Below are 6080 nucleotides of genomic sequence, written 5' to 3'. Positions count from 1 at the left end.
CACATAAGATAAATAGTAAGAAGTCAAAGTTTATAATTGGATACCAACATAGTACCCAATAATGTTGCAGAAGTCCAGAGCAGAGGAGAAAGAATCACCCCTGGTTAGGGGTGGCAGGTGTCCAGGGAGAGCTTCCTGGAGAAGGTGAAACTCTGACTCTGTGTGTGCATGTGTATGTGAGTGTGTGTGTGAGTGAGTGTGTGTGTGTGTGTGTGTGTATGTGTGTGCGAGTGGGCGGGTGTGAGTGTGTGTGTGTGTGTGTGAGTGTGTATGTGTGTGTGAGTGGGCGGATGTGAGTGTGTGTGTGTGTGTGTGTGTGAGTGTGTGTGTAGGTGGGTATGTATATGAGTGTGTGTGAGTGTGTATGTGTGTGAGTGGGCGGGTGTGAGTGTGTGTGTGTGTGTGAGTGTGTGAGTCACTCAGTTGTGTCCAACTCTGCAACCCCATGGACTGCAGCCCACCAGGCTCCTCTGTCCAAGAGATTCTCCAGGCAAGAATACTGGAGCGGGTTAAGCAAAAGGTTGGGCATTCCAGGCAAGGACAGACACATTACGAGCAAAGACTTAGAGTAGGAATGGGGATTAGAGCAGACCAGCTTCAGCAAAGGATTTGCTTTACATGGGGATGGACACGGTTGGACAAGAGAGTCCTAGGATTTCCTACAAAGGTGTAGCGCCCCAGGTCCCTTCTGCCTCCAGGATCCTCCCGTTCTGGGGCTCTCTGATGACAATGGTGGGTTGTCTTGGAGGTCCCTGACTGTCAGAAAGGCTAATCTGACAGTGCAGGACAAGAAGCAGCGCAGGGGGAGAGCGGCCATAGGGAGGGAGGCGTGGGGGTCCTTCACCCCAGTCTCCCCGTGAACCGATAATAAACAGTAGCAAAGGCAATGGAGGGAGGCTGCAGACTGCCAGTCTCAGCCGGGAGCTCGGGACCCTCCGGAGGAACTTGGAGGCAGACGCAGAGCGATCAGGAGCAGACTCGGGGGCCAGGCTGCCTCTGCTTCTATCCTGGACCCGCCTCCTACTCTAAGCTCTGGGATCCTGGGCCCTGGCTTTCACATCTGTGAAATGGAAACGCAATAAAGTTACCTTCTCCACAGAATGCCCCAGGACCGAGGTAATGCACTTCAAGTGCTTAATGCACTGTTTTCAGTAGTGTCCACAGTAAGGACTCAAAAGTGTGGGCTGTGAGCGAAGCCCCCTTGCTCTGCGGGGCAGGGCTCTTGGTGGGGTGGGGACACGGTGTGATAGGTGCCTGCCGACCTCACTGTCACAGCCCACCTCTCCCTGCGAATCAGGGGAGACTGAAGAGAGCCTGTCCTCCTATAATGGCCCATCAGGTTGCTTGTGTATTTTGGAGATTAATCCTTTATCTGTTGTTTCACTTCTTATCTTTTCCCATTCTGAGGGTTGTCTTTTCATGTTTCCAGTTTCCTTTGCTGTGCAAAGCTTTGAATTAGGTCCCACTCTTTTATTTTTGTTTCCACTCCTCTAGAGGGTGGGTCATAGAGGATCTTGCTGTGATTTATGTCATTGAGTATTCTGCCTATGTTTTCCTCTAAAAGTTTTATATTTTTTGGTCTTACATTTATGTCTCTAATCCATTTTGAGTTTGTCTGTGTGTATTGTGTTAGGAAATGTTCTAATTTCATTCTTTTACACATAGCTGTCCAGTTTTCCCGGCACTACTTATTGAAGAGACTATCTTTTCTGCATTATATATTCTCGCCTCCTTTGTCAAAGACAAGGTGCCCATGAGTGCATGGGCTTATCTCTGGGCTTTCTGTCTTATTCCATTGGTCTATATTTCTGTTTTTGTGCCAGTATCATGTTGTCTTGATGACTGTAACTTTGTAGTATAGTCTTAACCCTCTTGCACTGTTGGTGGGGGGTGTAAATTGATACAGCCACTATGGAGAACAATATGGAGATTCCTTAAGAAATGAGGAGTAAAACTACTATATGACCCAACAATCCCACTAATGGGCATATACCCTAAGAAAACCATAACTGAAAAAGACACATGTACCCCAGTGTTCATCGCAGCACTCTTTGCAACAGCCAGGACATGGATGCAACCTAGATGTCCATGGACAGACGACTGGCTAAAGAAGCGGTGGTACATATACACTACAGCATGTTACTCAGCCATAAACAGGACACACTTGAGTCAGTTCTGATGAGGTTGATGAACCTAGAGCCTATTATATAGAGTGAAGTAAGTCAGAAAGAGAAAAAATATCATATACTAACACATGTATATGGAATCTAGAAAGATGGTACTGATGTATGTATTTGCAGGGCAGCAATGGAAATGTCAACATAGACAGCAGACTTGAGGACACAGTGGGGGAAGGGGAGGATGGGATGAATTGAGAGTAGCACAGAAACACATGCATCACTGTGTGTAAAACAGACAGTGAGAATCTGCTGTATGGTGTAGGGTGCTCTGTGACAACTTAGGAGTGGGATGAGGCGGGAGGTGGGACAGAGGTTCAAGGAGGGGATTTGTATGCCTACGGATGATAATGAATTTAAAGAAAAAGGCCAGTCAGGGATCTGCTTTTACTGTGAGGGACATCTGAGAGAGAGAGAATGCGCTGGAGGGAATGGGCTCACATCACAGGGAGAGAGTGTTGTTCAGCGGAAGGAACAACTTGCCAAACAGAGACCAAATTTAATAAAAGATGAGACAAACCAAGATGAAGGGGGCATGGTGGGACATCCATTCCTGCCCCTTAAACCAAGGAGAGGTGAATTCCCACAGCTTAAAGGAGACTCTGTATCAGCGAGGGTTTGAAGACAGGCATAGAAAGATAATCAAGGTAGAAGCAAAGGAAAAAAAGAACAAGCAGGAGCATAAAATGGAATCAAGAGCAAGGCTAAGAGAGATGGAAACCCTAATGGCCTACATATACTTTTACAGTCCTTGCAGGAGACGCTCCAAGCTGAGCCTACTTTCCAGCAGCCCCCCACCGCCCCCCCCCCACAGATCTACAATTCTATACTCGTAAAATGGAAACAGAAAACTGTTCCAGCGAACTCTGAGTCTTCCTGATGCTAACAAGTGTGGCTGTTCCACGGGGATCCTCTCAATGTGCAAAGCAATGAGGTGACCGCTGAGGGTGAGGCTGGAGGCCTGGCAGGGGCTGGAGAGTGAAGGGCGTGAGAAGGAGCACCAAGGCTTTGCCCTGAGGACAGTGGGAGCCACTGAAGGTTTGATCTTTTTTTTTTTTGCTTCCACAGTTTTCAAATTCAATTTAATTTAAATGGTCTCAAACAGTAATAAGTGACAAGCAAATAAAGTGGAAGTATGATAAAATCCACACATACCCTTCACTCTGCTTCAACAGTTGCCAACATTTTGCCTGTCACCAGAGGGTTCTGAGCAGAGGAAGGACATGGTGACCCCAGTGTTGGAGGAAGATGCCTCTAAATGTGAAGGAAAGAGAAGATCGGGGCAGGGCTGGGCTACCATGAGGTGGTGGCAAACTAGTCACTCACTGATTCATTCATTCCTTCAGCTAACATTTCCTGAGTTCCACCACACGCCTGGCACTGTTCTTGGTGCTGTGGATTTAAAGGTAAATAAAGCAGATGGGGTTCCTGTCCTGCTAGAGCTTGTGCCCCTGGAGGAGAAAGCAGACAAACAATCAAATGGACTGAAGGAGAGGATTTAAGAGTGTGATAATGAGACTGACATGTGACAGAGAAGGACTTGGGAGGGAAGGGCCTAATTTCTAGAATGGGTGGCCAGGGATGCCCATGTGCACCTGGGACATCAAGAAAGTCAGGGTGGCTGGAGAAGTGTGAGTGAAAGGGTGGTAGAGACAAGATCAGAGGGCAAGGTGAGAAGAGATGTCGGCCTGGGCTAAGTTGCCGGCCACAGAGATGGAAATAGGTAGTTTCGAGGGAGATTTAGGAAGAGCCTACAGGCAAGGTGATAGATCGAATGTGGGGGCGGGGGTGGAGAGTGGGTGAACGTCAAGATGACATTCTGGCTTGAGTTGAAGGAAGAGTTCTGGCTCGAACACCTGGGTGGACAAGGGTGCCCATTACGGGATCGTGGAAGAGTGATGGAAAAAGTCCAGGTGGCCCCTTCAGAGCCTTGATTTCAAAATGAGGGTCTGGTAAAGTGAAGCCCCTTCCACCACTAGACCCAGTCAAGAAATCAACTATCCATGTAGCTTTTGGATGAGACAGTTCCTCAGGCAATTCTGAGTGATCATACCCTCCACTCTTAACCCTCCAAAGTAGTACCAACCCGCCTTCACCCCCAACCACTGACAAGTACAGAAGGACACTTCTGAGTCCAGCTTAACTTGCCTGGCCCATAGAGAAGACTAAGGAGATGCCACAGTGATGTAACACAGCCTTCGGGAAGGGGAGCGCTGAGAGCACCAAGACACCTGCGATATCCGGTATCCGTGGAGCTGTTTTTATCGCAATAGCAGGGGTCCTCTGAAGCCATGTCATTGTCTCATGCCACCTTGAGGCTTCACTCATCTCAGCGTCCCTTGTCTCAGGCAAATATGAGGGCTGAGATTTAAAAGGAGCAGGATTTTGCTGGGAGGCAGTATACACGCCTGGCTAGAGGGAAGTCTGGAATTAGAACACAGTTATACCCTTATCTGATGACTTGTGCATGATGAACAGATTTATTAGAAAGGACATAAAAGGTGGCCTCTGAAGACAGCTGGGCAGGGGAGGAGAAGACCCGAAAAAGCAATCCAGACGGGAGACCACAGTGGTTAAGGCACGTGTCTGTTCTCGGCAATGACCCCACTCTCCCGAGCGGATTTCTGGCTATTCTCTGTCCTTGCAGCGCCTTGTCCTAGAAGGGCCTTTCTTTCCAGCTGTCTATCAGGGGAGGGGGGTCGGCAGGGACGGCGGTGGGGTCATCGTCTGGGAATGAATCCTGGACAGCAGGAGGCTGCTGCCCTGACTCCTCGTAGCCCTCATCCGTCACCCAGCGAGTGCGGCGGGCAGCCAGGCTGCGGGCTGCCTAATGAAGACGGAGAGGCGGCTCCGGCTGTGCGCAGGGCCGCCTTCCCATCAGCAGAGGTGACATTCCCAAACAGCACTCATTACAGAGCAGACGTTGGACGGGGCTGGGACACATATTGATGGCAGCAGAGCCAGCCAGCGTCTGTCTCAAATCCCACTGCCCCTGAGAGAGCGAGCCAGCAAAAAAGCGTCAAACCCGCAGGCTCCCCACTTTACCGAGAAAAAATTCATTCTTGCCATGGCTGACATTTAAGGAGAAGTCACTCTCTCCACTGCTTGCAGATCCAAGGGGCCTTAGCTTCAGGCCCGTCCAAACGTTGGAAGGCACCTTCCTTCCCTGGAGTGGCTGTGCTGTGGATGCCCGAGTGGGTAGCGGGGGTGGTCCTCAAAATGACACCTGGATCTGGAGCCCCAGAGGTCTTGCTTTAGAGCTCGGATGGGTCCAAGATGCAGCTAGGAGGGATGATGGTTGCTGAGCTGGGGGCTGAGGTTATCAGGGGCTGGGGCAGGAGGACTCTCCTTCCCAGCGGACGGTGCGCACAGGACAGACCTCCATCCTGGCTGGGGGGGACGCGCGGTCTCCCCTGTCAGCTCTGGGAAGGCAGGCGTGGCCGGTTTGGGTGTCCGCGCCTCCCGAAACTCGGGGCAAGGTGGCTGGAGGATGAGGCTGCGGCCACACGCGCCGGGCCCAGGCACACACAGCCCCCCGGAGCCCCCGCGCCGGAGCCGCTCCGCGCCAGCCCCGCCGCGCCCGCCGCCCGCGCTCCCCTGCAGGGCGCCCCGCCCCCGCCCTGCTCGATTTTAAACCGCAGCAGACGGAGCTCGACTTAAAAATAACTATTTTGACAGTTCGGATGTAAATATGTGAGCTGCGCGTGGGGCTGTTTTCCCTGCGCACTCCCCCTCACCCCTCGCTCCCTGCCCCAGCCCCAACTCCACCGGCGCGCCAGCGACCGGAGAGCGCCGCCTTCAGGACGCTCCCCGAAGTGCGGCGGGGGGAACGCCGGTCTTCGGTCTCCAGCCTGGGGGAGGGGGAGGGGTGGGGGAGGGGGAGGGGGAGGGGTGGGGAAGGGG

This window comes from Odocoileus virginianus, chromosome 11 (assembly GCF_023699985.2).
Source record: "Odocoileus virginianus isolate 20LAN1187 ecotype Illinois chromosome 11, Ovbor_1.2, whole genome shotgun sequence".
NCBI classification, from domain to species: Eukaryota; Metazoa; Chordata; class Mammalia; order Artiodactyla; family Cervidae; genus Odocoileus; species Odocoileus virginianus.
Note: the sequence above shows the minus strand (reverse complement) of the source record.